At 36.3% G+C, this 22,500-nt stretch overlaps 1 protein-coding gene across 1 annotated transcript in view; it reads right to left on the reverse strand.

The window, feature by feature from the left end:
• The window catches only part of LOC144956093 (uncharacterized), a 137,241-nt gene extending 115,144 nt beyond the window's left edge, over positions 1-22,097 (reverse strand). The window contains exon 1 of the mRNA XM_078886440.1: positions 21,532-22,097. The gene's annotated coding sequence lies outside the window, so the exon portion shown is untranslated. The remainder of the gene's footprint in view (positions 1-21,531) is intronic.
• Positions 22,098-22,500: the final 403 nt, after the last annotated feature.

A 22,500-nucleotide genomic window follows, 5' to 3' on the forward strand; every position in this document is an offset into this window, starting at 1 on the left:
TTCATTCGTATACGTTTACTTTTATAATTATTTTTTATTGCTTCGATGTTTAGAAATCCATACCTATTGTTTTTTAAAATTAATTTAAGGTCGTGTAATATATATATATATATATATATATATATATATATATATATATATATATATATAATATATATATATAATTTTTGTTTTATGTTCAACACTTGTCGTTTATTATCATATATTATTATCGTCATCATCATCATCATTTTATTATTATTATTATTATTATTATTATTATTATTATTATTATTATTATTATTATATTATTATTATATATTATATCATATTATTATTATTAAAACTGTTTCCTGTCATCGATAAAATCCTCTTTGACATGTCCATTAAATATTTAGATTCCCTTGATTAGGAAATCGTCAATCCGTTCATGCAGCTAAGAATTCAAATTTTATTTATACAAATAAAACTCAATTTCGATATTTTACGGTAGGGCTGTTCAATTCGTCACCATGGGGACGGTTGTCAATGGACAAAGGATCAGAACTAAGACAGTCTTTGTGTGGGTTATTTGATTTAGTTTTGGCATAAATTAGGCGTTTTTTTCCCCTTGTTTTTATTGTATTTGTTTATTTCTTTATTGTTTGTTTGATTTTGGTGATTTTATTTATTTATTTATTTATTATGTTTTTGTTTTTCTCTTTTGTGCTCGTGTATGTGTTAAATTTTTATTTTGGTTGCGTTTTGTTAAATTTGTTCTTTTATTTTTGTTTTTCCTTGTTTCATTCAGGTTCTTTATTTTCATTGATTTTCTTTTCTATTTTAATCCCAGTCTGCGAACCTGATTCTTTGGGGAATGGGTTATTTTTTTTCTTCTTGTATGTTTCTTTCTTGTTTCATTTGGCACTGTTTCATACATCATTCACTTTCATATACGAGTATTTATCTTACGTCGTTGACTGCTCCATAATTGTTCACTTTGATATGCAGATATACTGGGGGCGGAGGGAAGTGGGGGGGGGGAAGTAATGCGCCTAGTGGAAAACCCCAGTCCGAATATAACCTTTTATAACACAGTATATTTACATTAGAAGTCTGTTTCAGACCAACTAAAATTATACGCTGCTTTGTCGGGCACAATTTCACACTACATCATTCTTTTTTTCAGATTTTTATCTTATACCAGTGCCTGCTCCCAATATTTTATTATCTTTGATGCGTAGATATGCTGATCTATTTTTGGGGGGTTTTGCGCCTAGTGGAAAACCCCAGTCTGAATATAACCTTTTATAAAACAATATATTTACATTAGAAGTCTGTTTGAGACCAATTCTAAATTGTAAACTGCTTTGTTAGGCACTGTTTCCTACGTCAGATCTTTATCTTACACCAGAGCCTGCTCCATAATTGTTCACTTTGGCGTGTAGATATACTGGGCTTTTTGTATGCGCCTAGTGGAAAACCCCAGTCTGAATATATAACCTTCTGTAAAACAATATATTTACATTAGAAGTCTGTTTGAGACCAATTCTAAATTGTAAACTGCTTTGTCAGGCACTATTTCTTACGTCATTCTCTTTCAGATCTTTATCTTACACCAGAGCCTGCTCCATAATTGTTCACTTTGATGCGTAGATATACTGGGGAGGTGGGGGGAGAGGGGGGGGGGTTAGTGTTTTTTTTTTGTTTTTTTTGGCGCCTAGTGGAAAACCCCAGTCTGAATATAATCTTTATAAAGCGGTCTATTTACACTAGAAGTCTGTTTGAGACCAACTAAATTATACGCTGAACTCAGGAAGATACAGGAGCCTTTTTTTATTTTTATCATTTTTTTTACTTATTTACCTCCCCTTAGGATTCTGTGCTAAGTCAACGAAGTCAAGGAAGCTAACTCAACGATTTGCAAACTCTTGTGTTTATTTGGTCTCGTTTATCGGTGACACCCGTCTATATTTATTCCCCTTTAACGTCTTTCAATACCAGAGATTTACTGATGGGCGGTTAAGGGCGAAATGGTGTTTTTGGAGTTGAAAATGTACACACACACACACACACACATATCATGACCCAAGCAGGCTACCCGTGTCATTAAGAGACAAAAAAAAAAAAAACCCAGAAAGAAATACTTTACTTGGAAGCTAAAATGTTTACTAAATGGAAAATAACCGGAGTATCTTTGGTCTTTATCATTGTAAACTTTAAGATGGACTGCCAAGCATCTTCAGTCTAAAATCAAAACCGTGTCTTTTGTTGTTGTTGTTGTTGTTGTCTTGTACATTCGTCCGCCTGTGGAATGTATCTATTTTATTATGTTTTATTTATCTATTTATCTATTCACGGGGACAGTTGACAAAAAAAAAAAAATAATAAAAATAAAAACGGCATGGTATGTGCTTCGTAGACCCAAAAATGGGTAAGGAGTTAATACATCTCCTTGTCGGTCGCGCTGTGTGACCTTGAGCTAAGTCACTTCACTTAGCCCTGGCTTACTTTGTGGCGCTGCGGCGAGCGCCTGGGTTATTCCGGTCTTCCATAAGAATAGAAGACTCTCAAGACAAATGAACTCTTAGTGCTGAGTATGAAGTTATTTTTACTTATCAATTTCTTATTTATCATATTAATGTATAATAACCCGCATTAGTTACCGGGAAATCAATGATGTTACGAAAAGCCACTCATTTTATTTCTCATTCTACTCTTCTTCTTCTTCTTCTTCTTCTTCTTCTTCTTCTTCTTCTTCTTCTTCTTCTTCTTCTTCTCTTCTCTTCTTCTTCTTCTTCTTCTTCTTCTTCTTCTTCTTCTTTCTTCTTCTTCTTCTTCTTCTTCTTTTTCTTCTTCTTCTTCTTTCTCTTCTTCTTCTTCTTCTTCTTCTTCTTCTTCTTCTTCTTCTTCTTCTTCTTCTTCTTCTTCTTCTCTTCTTCTTCTTCTTCTTCTTCTTCTCTCTTCTTCTTCTTCTTCTTCTTCTTCCTTCTTCTTCTTCTTCTTCTTCTTCTTCTTCTTCTTCTTCTTCTTCTCTTCTTCTTTCTTATTCTTCTTCTTCTTCTTCTTCTTCTTCTTCTTCTTCTTCTTCTTCTTTTTCTTCTTCTTCTCCTCTTCCTCCTTTTTTTCCAGCTTATCCCGTATTTTGCAGGGTTGTCATAATGAACGCTACATGTCCATGCATCTCAATTCGTAGCATCCTCCCCCTCCATGTCCAGTTCTATCATATCGTCCTTGACCCTATTTATCATACTAATGTATATATTGATAGAATGCTCTTGGCCAAGAAGCTCATAACATTGCCATCCGGAATTATAACGGACCAACACACAAAACTGTGTGTATCCATGAAAGTTTATAGTCGGGTTAATAAAGTTCAGTGAGAATTACTCATAAACGCGGATGGCAAAAAACATCAACAAAGACCTGAGTAACTTCATCTTCGAACTATCTATACGCGTTTCACACACAAAAGGGACGGAGATCGATCCCGGGTGCAGTCGGGATTTTTTTTCTTCTAACCCCCTTGTCCACCCAGCAGTGATTGGGGTAGCTGGGTCTGCTAGATCTGGCGAAACTAATTTGCGAGAGATTAGCGTCCTATCCAAAGGATAGCAATCAATTGTTATTGTCCGTTTCACGCTATAGAAACCGGGATAAACTCCGACTCCACGGGCCTCGTGGCTCTAAAGGACTATCTACTACTTTTATCAGACAATTCTGCGGAGATGTTTATCAAGTTGTATGGATGAATTAATGACGGCGAACTGTATCGAAAATCGGAAAATGTGACCTGAAAATGTCCGTCAGCCGAACACCCAACACCAGCCGGACACCCAACACCAGCCGGACCCCCGTTATCTACGTGTGGCAGGAAATTAACTTTGGGGGGAACAAACCTATTTGGGGAGCATCATTGCCACAAAACGCTTTAATCCCCTCCTTACCAACTAAAGGAAAATCGTCACATTCGTTACGATACAGTCAGCATTTTTCTTATTCAAATTTGTTTTCAGTACATCATAAAATTTAAAAGAAAATGAACAATTTGTTGTAGAGCATATTTTGGTAGATACATTTCTATGTAGGTCAATAACTTTACTGCTATTGTGTCTGAGTGATAAAAAATCTATTTTTGTGCTGGGTGTGAAGTTTTGAGGAAAATCCTTTAAAATGGCTGGTAAGGAGAGAATTAATGGAAGGAACGAAAATGACTTCATTCAGCTCTTTGTTATTGTTTATAGACAGTTGTTTTGTTTAGTTCTCACTAAATTGTATCAATCACATTATAAACGTTCAAAGGTACACATAGGTTTGTGCGTTGGTACGTTATATCCGTCTGGCAGATGTTGTGAGAATTATACCCAAACGTGTGGCATCGATACGCATTATCTTTTCTTTTTAAAAAATGGGGTTACCACTAAGTCAGTTTACCACAATTGGATTCAATAGTCTGATGTCACGCCGCCCGGCAACGGCGGCCATCTTGGTTCTAAACAAAGAAAATCATTACTTTTTATTTTTCATGCTGGCGAGAACTTTTCATATTCCTTGTGATCAGAATGTGTAAAAGTCAAAACATGATCAAATTTATGGGGTTTTTTTTCCTCTGGATACACTTTATGCTCGCCGGAGAAATATATTTCATACGGGTGTCCGCGATTGTTCCAATAGTTTAGAGCCAGTGTTACTAAGTTACCATGCGTCATTAGGAAGGAAGTGACGTTACGACTATTGAAGAGTATTGCTATCTTACCGTTTGCTCATTTACTATGATCATTCCTGTTGTTTTTGTTTGCTTTTTTTTTTTTTTTTGAAGCACAAGAAAAAGTTGAAATTAATCTTAACCGACTTTTAGATCTGACAAAAAGTCCGTTCACCGCATTTGGTGTCGTCGTCGTCCATCACATACTTCACATTCATCTCGTTAATCCTGCCCAAATGGCGCCTTCTCACGGAAAGCAGTCATTATCGGTAAGATGTTTAAAAGATCAAATTAAGCCGTATATTAATTATAGTGATAAATTACTTATCATTCATGATGAAAAACAAAACAAAACAAAACATGAATTGGAAAGAAAATATTTATTCTAAAAATTAGAAAGATCGTACAATGTTAGGGTATAAAAAATGAAAAAAATAAATTGAGCTTGTATATTGCGCATATCCACAAAACGTGCTCAAAGCGCTTTAAAAGGGGTCTCTGGTCAACAGCAACATTTAGCATTTAGGACCGTAGCATGACGCCTGTTAGGCGATAATACAATTTGTCTCGGACAGAGACAATGCTGTTAACGGGCAGGTACTCATTTTACGGTGAGAGAATATGAGTAAATAGTCTTCTCAAAGGACTCAACTATGCGCCGAGCGAGGCTCGAACCCATGACCTTCCGATCCCTAAAGCGAGTGTCATACCACAAGACCACATAGTCACACGAATAGTTGCCAGAAAGCCCTTTGGTATAGCTGTCCTTGTACCATGCCTATTTATTATTTAATACATTTTTTTCTGAGACAAATTATAGGCGTAGTATCAAAGCTAATATATCATAGTATTTGCATGTTAATGGTAGTTGTATTACATTATCTATGCACATGCTCATTTTTAATACATTTTTTCCAATTTTGAAAAGAAGCAAAAATCTCTAGGATTGAGTGAGTTAAAGCTATCTCCCCGTCTAATCGTGCAATTGTATATATATATATATATATATATATATATATATATATATATATATATATATATATATATATATATATATAGATAGATAGATAGATAGATAGTTAGAAGATGACGTCACTTAGGTCTTTGTTATTGTTTTTTGCCATCCGCGTTTATGAGTAATGCTCACTGAACTGTATTAACCCGACTATAAACGTTCATGGATACACACAGTTTTGTGTGTTGGTACGTTATACTTCCGGATGGCAATGTTGTGAGCTTCTTAGCCAAGCGCATACTATATATATATATATATATATATATATATATATATATATATATATATATATATACGATTCTTCCGTCTCTTTGTATTTAGTAAACGAGTCATTTTTTACTTGCCCAATAACACAATGAGCTTGCGAGTATGTGTTATTGCACGATAAACATATAACGAGTTTGATAAATATAAAGAAGTGAAAGAATACGTTTATTCCAACCCTCCAAATAAGATTATTAGATATTTTGTAACCAAATAGGATGGTATTAGTTGTACTTCCATTGGCCATAATTTGTATCTTCCTCCTTCTACTTGTATGACAATTTGACCAAAAAATTAAAACGTTGGATTTGTATTCATGCGGATCAAATGATTATTTATAATAACCAATCAGCTGTCTTTTACACCAATAAAATGTATGAAAATTTTCTGCAATTTATTGTTGAATAAAATTTTTATTCAACGCGTTCAAAGCATTATTCAACGATTGCACATTTACTAAGAAACGCAAAGGGCTTCCCAATGGGAGGGTTTGGATCATATTCTTTTTATTCTTTATTTAGTTTATCATCATCCTCTTTCTCCTCCTCCTCCTCCTCCTCCTCCTTCTCCGCCTTTCTCCTCCTCCTCCTCCTCCTCCGCCTTTCTCCTCCTCCCCCTCCGCCTCCTCCTTCTCCTCCTCCTCCTCCTCCTCCTCCTCCTCCTCCTCCTCCCCCTCCTCCTCCTCCTCCTCCTCCTCCCCCTCCTCCTCTCCCTCCTCCTCCTCCTCCTCCTCCCCCTCCTCCTCCTCCTCCTCCTCCTCCTCCTGCTCCCCCTCCTCCTCCTTGCCATTGTACTGATGAAGAACTCAAACAGCCCCCCCTCCCCCCCCCCCTCCCCGCCACCGCTCACACACCCACTCAAATCCTCTAATGGCTTTTAAGGGGTAAAAAGATGCAACACTTTCTCTCATCAGGCTTCATTAATTATTCACAAAATGCGCATGCGCAACATCCAAATCAAATTATTATTGCCATGGCCTTGCCTGAAATCACAATGATTGCGAACAAATTAAGATCTAAACCAAGAATCCCGAAAGGAATGGAATTTCTAAAAGGGACACCGGAAGTTGGCATTGAAAACAATTTTTACAACTTCTCGCTGTGATATTTCAAGTTTTGAGAACATTAAGAACTTCTTTGTTTAGTTGGGGGTTTTTATCTCTTGTGAATTTGCCAAGAATTGAGCTTCAATAATGCCCCCCCCCCCTCCCTCAAACTCCATTCTTCTTTGTTACGACGATTTCCCGTATCAACTCGTCGCCGTCGTTATAGATAGTATGCAGATGACGTCACTCAGGTCTTTGTTGTTATATTTTGCCATCCGCGTTTGTGAGTAATGCTCACTGAACTGTATTATCCCGACTATAGACGTTCATGAATACACACAGTTTGTGTGTTGGTCAGTTATACTTCCGGATGGCAATGTTGTGAACTCCTTGGCCAAGCGCATTCTATCTATAGCTTGACACTGAAATCCAAAAGGACTGACAGTTTGACGTCATTATTTGGTTTTTGCACCGCCTAGTGAGTTGTCGTTAGTAGAGCTCATGGAAACAAGTCATTTCATTGGTTGAACTATTGAATTCAACTCACGATTTATTTTCTTTTGTGGCAAAAGACTGGCATTTTGACTTCATTTTTTGGTCAGTGTCAGGCTAACAACTTTACGAAGGTCACGGTTCTAGGCTATAAGATAACGATGGCTAAGGTTAGGCTATATATAGTATGAAGTTGACGTCACTCGGGTCTTTTGCCATCCGCGTTTATGAGTAATACTCGCTAAACTGTATTAACCGGACTATAAACGTTCAACGTTACACATGGTTTTGTGTGTTGGTCGGTTATACTTCCGGATGGCAATGTTGTGAGCTTATTGGCATCGCACACTGTCTATAATGTCTATTTTTATCCGAAACCGATCAAAACATGCGCTGGGTATTTTAGGAGGTTTGTCACCACAAGAGCAGTTTTTAAATAAAAAATAATATAAAAATTATTTTGAAATTAACTTTTATATAGCACACTATCTACTAACCGTGCTCAAAGCGCTTTACAAATGGTTCCTGACCAACAGCAACAATTAACATGTAGAACGAGACATGACGCCCGTTTTCGGCGATATATTTTTTTCAGACAGAGACAACAACGCTTTTTACGACCAGTTACTCATCTTACATCTAAGTAATATGAGAGAATATCAATAAAGAGCCTTTTTCCAAGGACTCCACTATGCCTCGAGCGAGGGCTCGAACCCAGGACCTTCCGATCCGAAAGCGAGTGTCACACCACCAGACTACATTCATAGCCGAAGGAAGAATACATATTTAACAACAATCGCATTCCCTCCAGTGTGGTCATGACGTTTCGTTACGCCGGAAGTAACGATCGATGGGACCAAAAACAGCCATGCGCAATCATCTTGTCCAAATCCATTACCACGGATCAGAAATGGCGGCCGGTCGTAGACGGCTTAGGAAGAAGGTCAAGGACGTGGCAACTGCTGATCCAATCTCGTTTTGAAAAGAGGATTTTGTCTGATCTCTGAATAACTTCCGGATCATCTTTGTTTTTGAATCTTGTTTGTTTCATTCTTTTTTTTAAAATTTCCCCTTCTTTGTTTTTGTCGTTTTAAACATTACATTTTGCTTATGCGTTTGAGCTGACGTATACATATTTGCAGGTCTGATAACTTAAATTGTTATGGTATTATTCTTAAACAATGACGTCAACAAAATGGTTTTAAATTTTAAATTTCAAGAAATGTGAAATTTAAGTTTTTGTCACTGTAAATATAAATATTTCTGTGTAAGCCTTGATGTCAACGAAATGTTTTTAAAGTTAAATTTACAAGACTTGTCAAATTTCAGTTTTTGTCACTTTTAGCAACTGTTATTGATTGCCCTCAATAAATGAAACAAGTAAGTAAAACACAAACCCCATAATGATTGTATATTGTATTAAAAATTATCATTATCTAAATCTCCACAATGGAAGGCTGTCAGCTGAGTGCATTCATTTTCCACAAAGCTAAAAAAAATGACGTCAAACTATAAGTCCTAGAGTGTCAAGCTATAAGTTAACGATGGCTACAGCCAGCTTCTGTGTGACACAAGAGAGTTAAAACACATGACAATTTACAGTGTTACGGTGCAATTAACTTGTAGTGGAGGGCACAATAATAACGCCCCTTGACCTCTTTCCGGTAGTCCGAAGTAGTAAGTAATCAGAAAACAATGACAGTGATTACTCAATTAACCAAGCCACAGGCTTATTATAGAAGGAACGAAATTGCCGTCACTCCGCTCTTTGTTCTTGTTTTTAGACAGACATTTTTATGAGAAGTTCTCACTAAATTCTATCAATCAGACTATAAACGTTTAACCCTCTCCTTACCAACTATAGATAGCTCAAAGATGACGTCACTGAGGTCTTTGTTATTGTTTTTTGCTATCCGCGTGTATGAGTAATGCTCACTGAACTGTATTAACCTGACTATAAACTTTCATGGATACACACAGTTTTGTGTGTTGGTCCGTTATACTTCCGAATTTCAATGTTATGAGCTTCTGAGCCAAGCGATAACTATCTATAGATAGTATGCAGATGACGTCACTCAGGCCTTTGTTATTGTTTTTGCCATCCACGTTCGTGAGTTGTTCTCACTAAACTGTATTAACCAGACTATAAAAATTCATGGTTACACAGAGTTTGTGTGTTGGTCCGTTATACTTCCAAATTTCAATGTTATGAGCTTCTTAGCCAAGCGCATACTATCTATAGGAAAATCGTCACATTCGTTACGATACAACCAACATTATTCTTATTCACATTTCTTTTGTACATCATAAAATTTAAAGAAAATGAACAGTGTGTTGTAGAGCTTGTTTTGCTACAGAAATTATTTATCGCAAGAATGTATTGCTATTATGTTTGAGTGGTAACAAAATATTTTTTTTTTGTTAGTTGGGTGTGGAATTTTGGGGGAAATCCGGAAAATGGCTGGTAAGGAGAGAGTTAAGGGTTATGCACAGTTTTGTGTGTTGGTACGTGTGACTCTGTGGGCTAGTGGTATGGACACTCGTTTTCGGATCGGGAGTGTCGTGAGAATTGAGTAAAGAGCCTTTTCCAAGGACTCAACTCCGCGCATAGTTGATTCCTTGGAAAAGACTCTTTACTCACATTCTCTCAGGGACCCCCTGAAAAGCGTTTTGAGCACGTCTAGTAGATATTGCGCTATACAAAATAAGCTCAAGCTCAAAGCTAAAGTCCTGGGTGGGGTTCCTGATCTCCCATAGAGGGCAGGGAGGTACATACTGTGTCTTCTATCCCCCTATGTCTGTTTTCCAACATGCTTTCTGTATTTGTCTTGGAATGAGATTACTTGGTTTTGTTCTGGCTCTGGCCGGATACCTTGGCTGGGAGGAAAACAGTCAAATGCATAGTTAGTTTTGGGAGATGATATTTTTTTCCTTGTAAATCAACTCTCTGTTATGCACTGTATTATGTTTTGTGTATGTATTATATATGATTTGTAAACATTTAAGCGTGTTCCTCTTAGCGGGGACCTGTGCTTGTGTCTGGATGAGCTTTTAGGTGATCGCAAACTAAGTACACTGATAGTGTGCTCTTGGAATCTACATCTTTCCCTATTTGAACCAATTCCCCTTTGTCTGCCTTATTCTTGGATGCTTTAATTGTAATTCTAGAACTTTTTACTATCCCATTTTCTTCCTTTTTACTGGCGCTGATATGACCTTAATGTGTTGCAAGCGCCGTAAAATCCTTATTAAAAAACCTAATAAATAAAGCTCAAGTCCGGATATTCACGATCGGAGGATAAAAATCAGAAGTCTACATACAAGCTTTAGGCACGTGGGTGCGGTAAACCCGTATGTAGACTTCAGAGCTTTGGGACGTGGGTGCGGTAAGCCCGTATGTAGACTTCAGAGCTTTGGGCACGTGGGTACGGTAAACCCGTATGTAGACTTCAGAGCTTTGGGACGTGGGTGCGGTAAACCCGTATGTAGACTTCAGAGCTTTGGGCACGTGGGTGCGGTAAACCCGTATGTAGACTTCAGAGCTTTGGGACGTGGGTGCGGTAAACCCGTATGTAGACTTCAGAGCTTTGGGCACGTGGGTGCGGTAAACCCGTATGTAGACTTCAGAGCTTTGGGCACGTGGGTGCGGTAAACCCGTATGTAGACTTCAGAGCTTTGGGCACGTGGGTGCGGTAAACCCGTATGTAGACTTCAGAGCTTTGGGCACGTGGGTGCGGTAAACCCGTATGTAGACTTCAGAGCTTTGATCGCAGATCGTGAAAATCAGGATTTCAGAGTTTTTAAAAATTTTTAATTCCCTCTAAGTAATTCAATTCAGTTCATGTGTAACCCTTCGTCTCAAAACGGTATTAAGTCGGGATGGTTAAGATGTTGAAAGTTGAATTTATAGCCAGAAATATCAGACTTGTGTTGAGTTTGTTTGTTTTATTGAGGAGAATGGATACCATATTTTAGGGTGCTAATGCCAACAAGTTATATATTTGACCAGTTTAATATTTAATTCGACTTTTAAGGATTTGGTTCGTTTCGACTTAATACCGTTTTGAGACGATGGGTCACATTTTACTTTTTAAAATTTCAATTCAATTCAAAAATGTCTATATTGTCGGAATATTCTGCATAATATGACCATACGTTATGTATGGTTATTATCGTTGTTGCTTTCATGTTTATTGTTGCCATTAATATTTCATTATACTAATAGTATGAACTTTGTACATTTATGATTCATTCGATCATGAACAATTTTCAATAACTTTCGAATTTATATTGCCGTATTGATATTATGTTTCCTTACATTCAGGGTTATGTAAAACTGTCTGTGAATGATACAGTAAAAGCTATATGAGATTCTGTAAACGTATTTCCATTTTTTTTTTTGGATGCATAAAGAGTATATTATTATTATTATTATTATTATTATTATTATTATTATTATTATTATTATTATTATTATTATTATTATTATTATTATTATTATTATTATTATTATTATTATTATTATTATCATTATCATTATCATTATCATTATTATTATTATATTATTATTATTATTATTATTATTATTATTATTATTATTATTATTATTATTATTATTATATTATTATTATTATTATTATTATTATTATTATATTATTATTATTATTATTATTATTATTATTATTATTATATTATTATTATTATTATTATTATTATTATTATTATTATTATATATTATATTATATTATTATTATTATTATTATTATTATTATTATTATTATTATTATTATTATTATTATTATTATTATTATTATTATTATTATATATTATATTATTATTATTATTATTATATATTATTATTATTATTATTATTATTATTATTATTATTATTATTATTATTATTATTATTATTTATTATTATTATTATTATTATTATTATTATTATTATTATTATTTATTATTATTATTATTATTATTATTATATTATTATTATTATTATTATATTATTATTATTATTATTATTATATTTATTATTATTATTATTATTATTATTATTATTATATATTATTATTATTATTATTATTATTATTATTATTATAAAATATTGTATAAGACACTTAAAGGATAATTCCTATATTCCGCCTTTAGTAAGATTGATAAAAGTAGATATTACCCAGAGTACAAAGAAGTAATAACAAATAGCAAATTAGAATCCGTATTAGACAAATATTAGAGCTTTATTACGTTGTTTTTTTTTCCGATGTTTAAATTGTTTAATATTAGTAAAAAAAAACAGAACATCTACAATAATATTATAACATTTACGACTAATACACTCTTACATTTTCTAAAATATTGAGCTTTATATAGCGCATTATCCACTAAATGGGCTCAAAGCGCTTTACAAGGGGTCCCTGGTCAACAGCAACATTTAACATGTAGGACGGGACATGACGACTGTTAGGCGATATTACAATTTTTCGGACAAAGACAACCCTGTTAACGGCCAGGTACTCATTTTACACCTGAGTACGGTGAGAGAATATGAGTAAAGAGCCTTTTTCAAGCAGTCAACTATGCGCCGAGCGCGAGGGTCGAACCCAGGACCTTCCGATTCGAAAGCGAGTGTCATACTACAAGACCACATAGCCGCACACATAATTTTCTCCGATTTTTTTATTCACTTTAAGAATTAAACTTATCTTTTCTTGGTTTAAAATAAATATCTATGTAAATTAAAATACAAAGACTCTTCTAAAAAAAAGGTTTAGGTTAAGAAAAAACTGCATCCAAAACATGCTTATATTTCCCATGTCTTACATTCCCACAAAGGTACAAGGCGTTCGGTTAATCCCGTCTCAGAACCGTTCTAGGGTGATGGGACACATATTAAAGTCAGATTTTATATAGAGCAATATCTACTAAAGGTCCTCAAAGCGCTTTACAAAAAGGTCCCTGGCCAAAAGCAAAACACTTAACATGGAGAACGAGACATGACGCCTGTTAGGCGATATTACAATGATTTTTTTTCCGACAGAGACAACGCCGTTAACTGCCAACTACCCATTTATACTTGTGTACGGTGAGAGAGATGAATGAATGTGAGTAAAGAACCTTTTTCAAGGAGTAAACTATGCGCCGAGCGAGGCTCGAACCCAGGACCTTCCGATCCGAAAGCGACTGTCATACCACAAGACCATAATATAGCCGCACATATTATTATTATTATTATTATTATTATTATTATTATTATTATTATTATTATTATTATTATTATTATTATTATCATTATTATTATTATTATTATTATTATTATTATTATTATTATTATTATCATCATTATTATTATTATTATTATTATATTATTATTATTATTATTATTATTATTATTAATATTATTAGATACCAACAAGTCCAACGTATAATATAAAAGATATAAAGATCTGAAAAAGTGTGTATGAAACAGTGCCAGATAAAGTAGAAAAAATAATACAAGAACACAAAATCAATCAATAATATCAGCCTCCCTGTGTAATGCTTCATAAATATTGTTTTTTTAAACCCTCTCCTTACCAACTATGGGAAAATCGTCACATTCGTTACGATACAACACTTTTCTTATCCAAATTTCTCTTTTACATCGTAAAATTTAAAGAAAATGAACAGTGTGTTGTAGAGTAGAGTCTTGCTAAGCAAATTATGTATAGCAAGAACGTACTGCTATTGTGTTTGAGTGATAACAAATCTATTTTTGTGTTAGTTGGGTGTGAAGTTTTGGGGAATATCCTGAAATGGCTGGTAAGGAGAGAGTTAGTTGGGCTTTTATAATGATAAAGGCATTATCCACTCAACGTGCTCAAAGCGCTTTACAAAGGGTCCTTGACCAACAGCAGCACGTAACATAATATCGAACGAGACAAGGCGCCTGTTAGAGGTATTAAATCTATACATAATATATTCAGCGGTTCAGTGGTACGCTCTTTGCTTCGTACCCGAAAGGTAACGAGTTCGATCATCCGCCGCTGCTGCACTCGTGTGGCCTTGAGCAAGTCAACTCACCTTAGTTCAGCTTGCGGCGCTACACTGCGACTGAAGCCTGGGTTATTCCAGCCATCCTTTGGTGACAACTGTTGCCAATGGGATGAATAAAGGGATTTTTATTTTATTTCATTTTTCATTTTCTATTTATTTATAAATTTTTATTAAATTCTACACCGGCGCCTGCTCCATGTTTTTTTTTTTTTTTTAATTGTTTTTTTTTTTTTTTTTGCAATTCAAAATATTGTTAATCATATTTTTAAAGATATATCTTAACGTCTTATACACGAACATTTAATAACTACTCACCCCTCCCACCCTCCCCCCGCCACCCACAGCCCACACCAACCCCCGTCCTTCTCATCCATGTCGGTTCAGGTAAAGTGGAATTCTTGCCATGAATTAATTAATTATTCACGCCATTCGTCATAAGTGATACAAACACGATCCTTGAATGAAAACATTTCTCAAAGGAGCTTTTTTTTTTTTCTGAATAGATCGAGGCAATAACACAGTGTGACTTCTTTATTTAATTCAAAATTTGCTCTGTTAAACGAAACTGATCGATAACATACAATAAGTGCCAGCTCCACTCACTTTTCTGAATTAAAAATTGACCCCAATTGGATTCAGTAGTCTGATGTCACGCGCCCGGCAACGGCGGCCATCTTGGTTCTAAGCAAAGAAAATCATTACTTTTTATTCTTCATGCTAGCTAGAACTTTTCATTTCCTTTTCATATGCCTTGTGATCAGAATGTGTAAAAGTCAAAACATGATCAAATTGATGGGGGTTTTTTCATCTGGATACGCGTTTAAGCTCTTCGGAGAAATATTTCATACGGCGTCCGCCATTGTTCCGATAGTTTAGAGCCAGTGTTACTAAGTTACCATACGTCATTAGGAAGGAAGTGACGTACGACTGTTGAAGACTATTACGGGAGCATTACTCAGTTGTCTCAATGGGAGCGATCTGTAGAGAGTATGCAGATGACGTCACTCAGGCCTTTGTTATTGTTTTTGCCATCCGCGTTTGTGAGTTGTTCTCACTAAACTGTATTAACCAGACTATAAAAGTTCATGGTTACACAGAGTGTGTGTGTTGGTCCGTTATACTTCAGGATGGCAATGTTGTGAACTCCTTGGCCAAGCGCATTCTATCTATAAACACGCTGCTTTGTTTATGAAAGTTGTAAACATACTCATGTGTCAAGCTGAACAAACGACCAGTCGTGTTGTTAGATATTTCAAAAGCTGTGAATACTTTTCACTATGTAGGTCACTTTGAGCACATTTTCAATGTGTCCAATGACCTCGAGCACACGGAAAGGGAATATAGATCATGCCCTATTCTTTCCTTCACATGTTTGTGTTGAGAATATTGGCTATCTATATAAAGCTGAAATGTTGGCCGACTAACTTCTCAACTGCACGATCCTGGTCCCTTTGCGTGTGAAGCGAGTGCTCTACCAATTGGGTTATCGGGACCTTCACAGTTTTTTGTGTGTTGATACTTTAAATTTGGCTGGTGGATACTGTGAGTATCGAGACCCCGATGCATGACTCTTTTAAGTATGACATTTTTATAGATAGTATGCAGATGACGTCACTCAGGCCTTTGTTATTGTTTTTGCCATCCGCGTTTGTGAGTTGTTCTCACTAAACTGTATTAACCAGACTATAAAAGTTCATGGTTACACGGGGACTGGACGTCTCCGTGGATGGCTGGTTGTCTTTTGTATGGATTGCGTGTGTGCTGATGGGAAGTGTGTTCACTCGTGTGTGCTGATGGGAAGTGTGTTCACTCGTACAACCTATCGAGCCCCAAAACAATTATATCAAATGTTTGCATAATGTGTTTAATCCTAATACAAAACTGCCGTAATCTGGAAAAACCCATATTTCAAAATTTGGTCAGAAAATCGTCCTTCAATTACTGATCGATTTAAATGACCCTCATCTTGCCAAAAACTCTCAAAGCTGGGACTTCAGTCCCAAGTTTGGGAGTTTTTTTTTTTCCCAGATGAGGAACGTTTAAATGGATCGACATTTGAAGGACGAGTTTTCTGGCCAAATTTTGAAATATGGGTTGATTTTTTTTCTTCCCCAAAGTACGACAGAATAGTATTTACCGTGTTGACCACAATAAAGGGGAGATAATATATGACAAATACACCCCGTAATATGCGATGTATGTACTCCGTCATTAACATGCAGATTTATTTACCTTTGTGAGAGGTGGACTACACATTTGTCACATTGCCCCAAACCAATATTTTGCCGGATATTTTTTAATGCTAACAGAGGTTCCAATAGCTCAGTATGTAGAGCACTCGCTTCACATGCAAAGGGAACAAAGTTCGATTAAAAAATTAAAATTAAAAAAAAAAAAAAATAAAAAATAAAATTGAGATTTTATATAGCACAATTTCTACTAAACGTGCTCAAAGCGCTTTACAAGGGGTCCCTGGCCAACAGCAACATTTAACATGTAGGACGGGACATGACGCCTGTTAGGCGATATTACAATTTTTCGGACAAAGACAACACTGTTAACGGCCAGGTACTCATTTTACACCTGAGTACGGTGAGAGAAAGTGAGTAAAGAGCCTTTTCCAAGGACTCAACTATGCGCCGAGTGAGGCTTGAACCCAGGACCTTCCGATCCGAAAGCGAGTGTCATATCACTAGACCACATAGCCGCTGAAGATCCCGGGTGAAGATTTTTTTTCTTCTTTCTGACCATTCCCGTCCCACGTGTTCTCACAGCAGAAATTTGGGTAACTTGATCTGTTAGACCTAGGGAAAGTACTTTGCGATAGTTTAGAGTACTATCGAAAGGATAGCAAGCAATTTATATTGCCCGTTTCACGCTATAAAAACCGGTTGAAACTCGAGTCTCCATGGAATTACTCAATGGCTCTGACGGACTACGTTATCAAATTAAATCTCTAACCTCGCTTACGTCATCGGATGAACCCCGAGAAATGATCGGATTGAAGCCTTGGGTCGCTAAGCGTTATTAGATAGGCTTCAATAGTCGTGACGTCACTTCCCTCCTAATGACGCATACTAACTTAGTAACTGGTTCTAATCTATCGGAACAATGTCGGGCGCCCTTACGAAATAGTTCTCTGACGTGCATTAAATTGTATCTAGAGGAGAAAAAACATTTAAATCTGATCATGTTTTGACTCTTATACATTCTGATCACATGACACGTGAAGACGTTCTAGCCAGCATGAAGAATAAAAAGTACCTTACTTTCTTGTTTAGAACCAAGTTGTTGGTTGCTGGGAGGACGTGACATCAGACTATTGAATCCTATTAATGATGATAATACGAGTAATATGTGTAGACGGAGTAGAAAAGAAGAATGGCTGGGTTGTTTTTTATTGATAGTTCGAAGATGACGTTACTCAGGTCTTTGTTATTGTTTTTTGCCATCCGCGTTTATGAGTAATGCTCACAGAACTGTATTAACCCGACTATAAACGTTCATGGATACACACAGTTTTGTGTGTTGGTCCGTTATACTTCCGGATGGCAATGTTATGAGCTTCTTAGCCAAGCACATACTATCTATAAGTTAAGTATTTTGTTTCTACGAGTACATGTGCGGCTATGTGGTCTTGTGGAATGACACTGGCTTTCGGATCGGAAGGTCCTGGGATCGAGCCTCGCTCGGCGCATTGTTGAGTACTTGGAAAAGGCTCTTTACTCACATTCTCTCACCGTACACATGTGTAAAATGAGCACCTGCCCGTTAATATCGTTGTCTCTGTCAGAAAAAAAAATTTGTAATATCGACTAACTGGCGTCATATTCCGTCCTACATGTTAAGTGTTGCCGTTGGCCAGGGAACCCTTGTACAGCACTTTGAGCATGTTTAGTGGATATTGCGCTATATAAAGGCTTAATTAGAAGTGATACTAAACTCATTTTCTAAACGTTGTTGACTGTAAAACGTTATTAAAAAGAATATAGAGCAGTGGAAATAATCAGACGGTGACGTCATCCATCAGTAATTTCCTCTTTTCATCACCAAATCTGATTTATTAATTGATACGGTTTTATTTTTTAAATAATGGTGTTATCTCTATTGTTTCATTCATCCTGTTTTTTTGATAAAGGGGAACCCGAAACGTCCATTTTATCTGTCTCTTCGTATATTAAATTGCTTACATTGTTATAAAATGAATAAAATTCCCTTTATTCATCCCATAGGGGAAATTTGTCTCTAGGGTCTATTCCAAGGTAAGACTGGAATAGCCCAGGCGTCAGCCGCAGTGCAGCGCCGCAAATTGAGGTAAGGCGAGGTGACTTGCTAAAGGCCACACAGCGCAGCGGCGAGTGATTGAACTCGATACATTTCGGGTAGGAAGCAAAGAGCGTATTGCTGAGCCACGCTGGCCCTCTCTTATTTGAGATATTAATGGAGAACTCGCAATCTATAGATAGTTCGAAGATGACGTCACTCAGGTCTTTGTTATTGTTTTTTTCCATCCGCGTTTATGAGTAATGCTCACTGAACTGTATTAACCCGAGTATAAATGTTCATGGATACACACAGTTTAGTGTGTTGGTCTGTTATACTTCCGGATGGCAATGTTATGAACTTCTTAGCCAAGCGCATACTATCTTATCTATATTTGCGGAGAAAAACAAAGAGACTCATCTATTATAACCATCATACTAATGATGTATTGTGGACATTAACATGTACATAGACAGAGACGAACCTTTTGAGCCATTAACCCTCTCCTTACCAACTACAGGAAAATCGTCACATTCGTTACGATGCAACCGACAACTTTCTCATCTGATTATTCTTGTTTCTCATAAACTTTGAAGAAAATTGATTATTATAGCCAAAAAAAACCCCCAACAACTTGACACTGTGCTGTAGAGCTCATTTTGCTGAACAATATTAGGCATAGAATGTACTTGTTAATCTTCTGTTTGTGTCAGAAAAATGTATTTTTGTGTTGGGTGGATGTGAAGTTTTGGGGGAAATTCTGAAAATGGCCGGGAGAGGGAGGGTTAACGATAAAAATAACGGTCAGGTAAGAAAGTCTGTAGGTGGCCAGCAAATGGATCTGGCACCAGAGTGAGTGGCCAGTGGTGATTCTCGTCCAAGATCAAATTAAGGACCGATTATTTTGCCCTAGCAGATATTATTCTAAATTATCATTTGAGTCAACGGGTGGTAGAATTGGTTTCAGTAGTCTGATGTCACGCCGTCCGGCAACGGCGGCCTTCTTGGTTCTAAACAAAGAAAATCATTACTTTTTATTCTTCATGCTGGCTAGAACTTTTCATATGCAGAATGTGATCAGAATGTGTAAAAGTCAAAACATGATCACATTTATGTTTTTTTTCCTCTGGAAACGCTTTTATGCTCGCCGGAGAAATATTTCATACGGCGTCCGCCATTGTTCCGATAGTTTAGAGCCAGTGTTACTAAGTTACCATGCGTCATTAGGAAGGAAGTGACGTCATGGCGTTTGAAGAGTATTACCCTCTATCCAAAAAGAAAATTAATTGCGAGTTACTCGCTCATCATTCTGTAAAATACAGGTTTATATGGAGAGAAAAATAAAGTGAGTAGATGTGACTCATATATAAGGGAACAACACAAAACAAACAACGTCTCGGCCCTTGGCCTTCGTCAGGAGACAAAAAAATACAAACACAAATATGTAAATTTACAAAATATCACATTTCGTCAAATGTTTATCATTTTTAAATTTGCCAGTTATTCTGTGCTCATAAGCAAAAAATATAAGATAAAGAACTGAACAAGTGTGTACGAAAGGTGCAAGACAAAGCAGGAAAGAAAAAGATTTTTTTTAAACATCCCAAAAAATCGGTCGACGTCGACTGGGAATCGAACCTCAGACCTTCTAATTACTGGTTAGACCATCAAAGTCAACTCATTTTTGGGATGGTTTTTTTCTTGTATTTTTATTTCTTTCATATCTTCACACTTGTTCTGTTCTTTATCTTACACCGATGCCTGCTCCTTAATTTCTTAATAGTTGCACGTCGATATGAACTTATTTCTTTTATACTAGATTTGTTGTGGATGGGGAAAGGTGATTAATAAGAATTGAGATTTCAAAATAAAATGTCAAAACACGATAACCACCTTATCAACGTATTTTCTTGCTTCTATTTATTCTATGTGAGCTTATGATAATATTATGGTCTGTCTAATTAAATACCGTAACATTCGAGGCGCTCTATATCCAAAATTATCTTTTTAAAAAACCCCAAAAAACAGACAATCTGTATTCAAAAACTTTGCGTCCAAACGCACTCATCAACGGTATCTAGAATTCGAATTTAAAGATTGATAAAAAAAACCCCAAAAAACCCCAAAAGACTCGAGCTTTTAGAAAGAGCAATATCCACTAAACGTGCTCAACGCACTTTACAAGGGGCGGTTCCTGGCCAACAGCAACACTAAACATATAAGACATGACATGTCGTCTGTTAGGCGATATTACACCTTTTTTTTTCTCGATCAGAGACAACGCTGTTAACGGCTAGGTACTCACTTTGCACCTGATTATGGGGAGAGAATGTGAGTAAAGATCCTTTTCCAAGGCACTGTGATCGAGGCTCGAAGCCAGGACCGTCCGATCCGAAAGCGAGTGTCGTACAACAATGCCACATAGCCGCACAATTAGAGATCTAAGCTCAAGCAGAAAGACGGGGAGTTTTATTCAGATAAGGCGGCAACGAATATCTAAGAGTTTGAGAGCCGCAAATGGAGAACAAGAGAAAGAGAGAGAGAGAGAGAGAGAGAGAGAGAGAGAGAGAGAGATAGAAAGAGAAAGATAGATAGATAGATAGAGAGAGAGAGAGAAAGATAAAGATAGATAGATAGAGATAGATAGATAGATAGATAGATAGATAGATAGAGAGAGAGAGAGAGAGAGAGAGAGAGAGAGAGAGAGAGAGCAGTGAAAAACAATAAATGTGATGGAAAACTCTTATTGCCCCTTACCTTATTTGTCTCTTGCACAAGGTGGTTCAGGTCGTATGTAAAATCGTCCCCCGTGTTATGAATCAAGTCCAGATGATAATTATGCTGATTTTTTTTTGATTTTTTTTTACTGTCTTTGTTCGTTTGTTTGTTTGTTTGTTTGTTTATATGCTTGTTTGTTTATCTAATCGTCTGCTTGTCTTCTTTAAGTACTTGTTTTAACTTCTCCTTCTTAGAAATGACTCGAACTTGAAAGACGTGATGAATAAATTTGTAGAACAGATGAACAGGACGAATGAATATGATGATATGTTTTCGGTTTATTTAATTTTTGTCCAAACTTTTTGTAACTGCTTGGTTTGTTTGTCGTTTAGATACTGTTTTTAATGATATTATTATTGTTCTTGTTATTATTAGTATAATTATTATTATTGTTATTTTCACATGAAAAAGAAGTAGGTTACCTAAGTTACAAACAGTGCGGCAATTGTTGCAGTTTGTAAATTGCCAATCACCACAGCTCTAATTAATCCCCATTCAGCTATCCGGCCCATTATATAGCCCGGCCAGAGTCGTCTTCACGTCAATAGACTGATGATGATGACTTGCGGGTCGGGTCTCGTTGTTAGCGGCATCACGGTGCCGGCGACCGCCATCACGCAGACAGACAGACAGACAGACAGCTTGCTTGCTTTCTGGCCGCAACGCCCGTAGGTAGATCCAGTTTGGTTAGTAGTTATTGTAGCTCACGAACATCGAGACAGACGGAAGCACGTAACATGTCCGATGTACTCACAACTCAATGGGCACGATCTATAGATAGTTCGAAGATGACGTCACTCAGGCCTTTGTTATTGTTTTTGCCATCCTTGTTTGTGAGTTATTCTCACTAAACTGTATTAACCTGACTATAAACGTTCATGGTTACACAGAGTTTGTGTGTTGGTCCGTTATACTTCCGGATGGCAATGTTGTGAACTCCTTGGCCAA

The sequence above is a fragment of the Berghia stephanieae genome, chromosome 10, assembly GCF_034508935.2.
Source record: "Berghia stephanieae isolate SIO BIC M18660-M18661 chromosome 10, UCSD_Bste_1.3, whole genome shotgun sequence".
NCBI classification, from domain to species: Eukaryota; Metazoa; Mollusca; class Gastropoda; order Nudibranchia; family Aeolidiidae; genus Berghia; species Berghia stephanieae.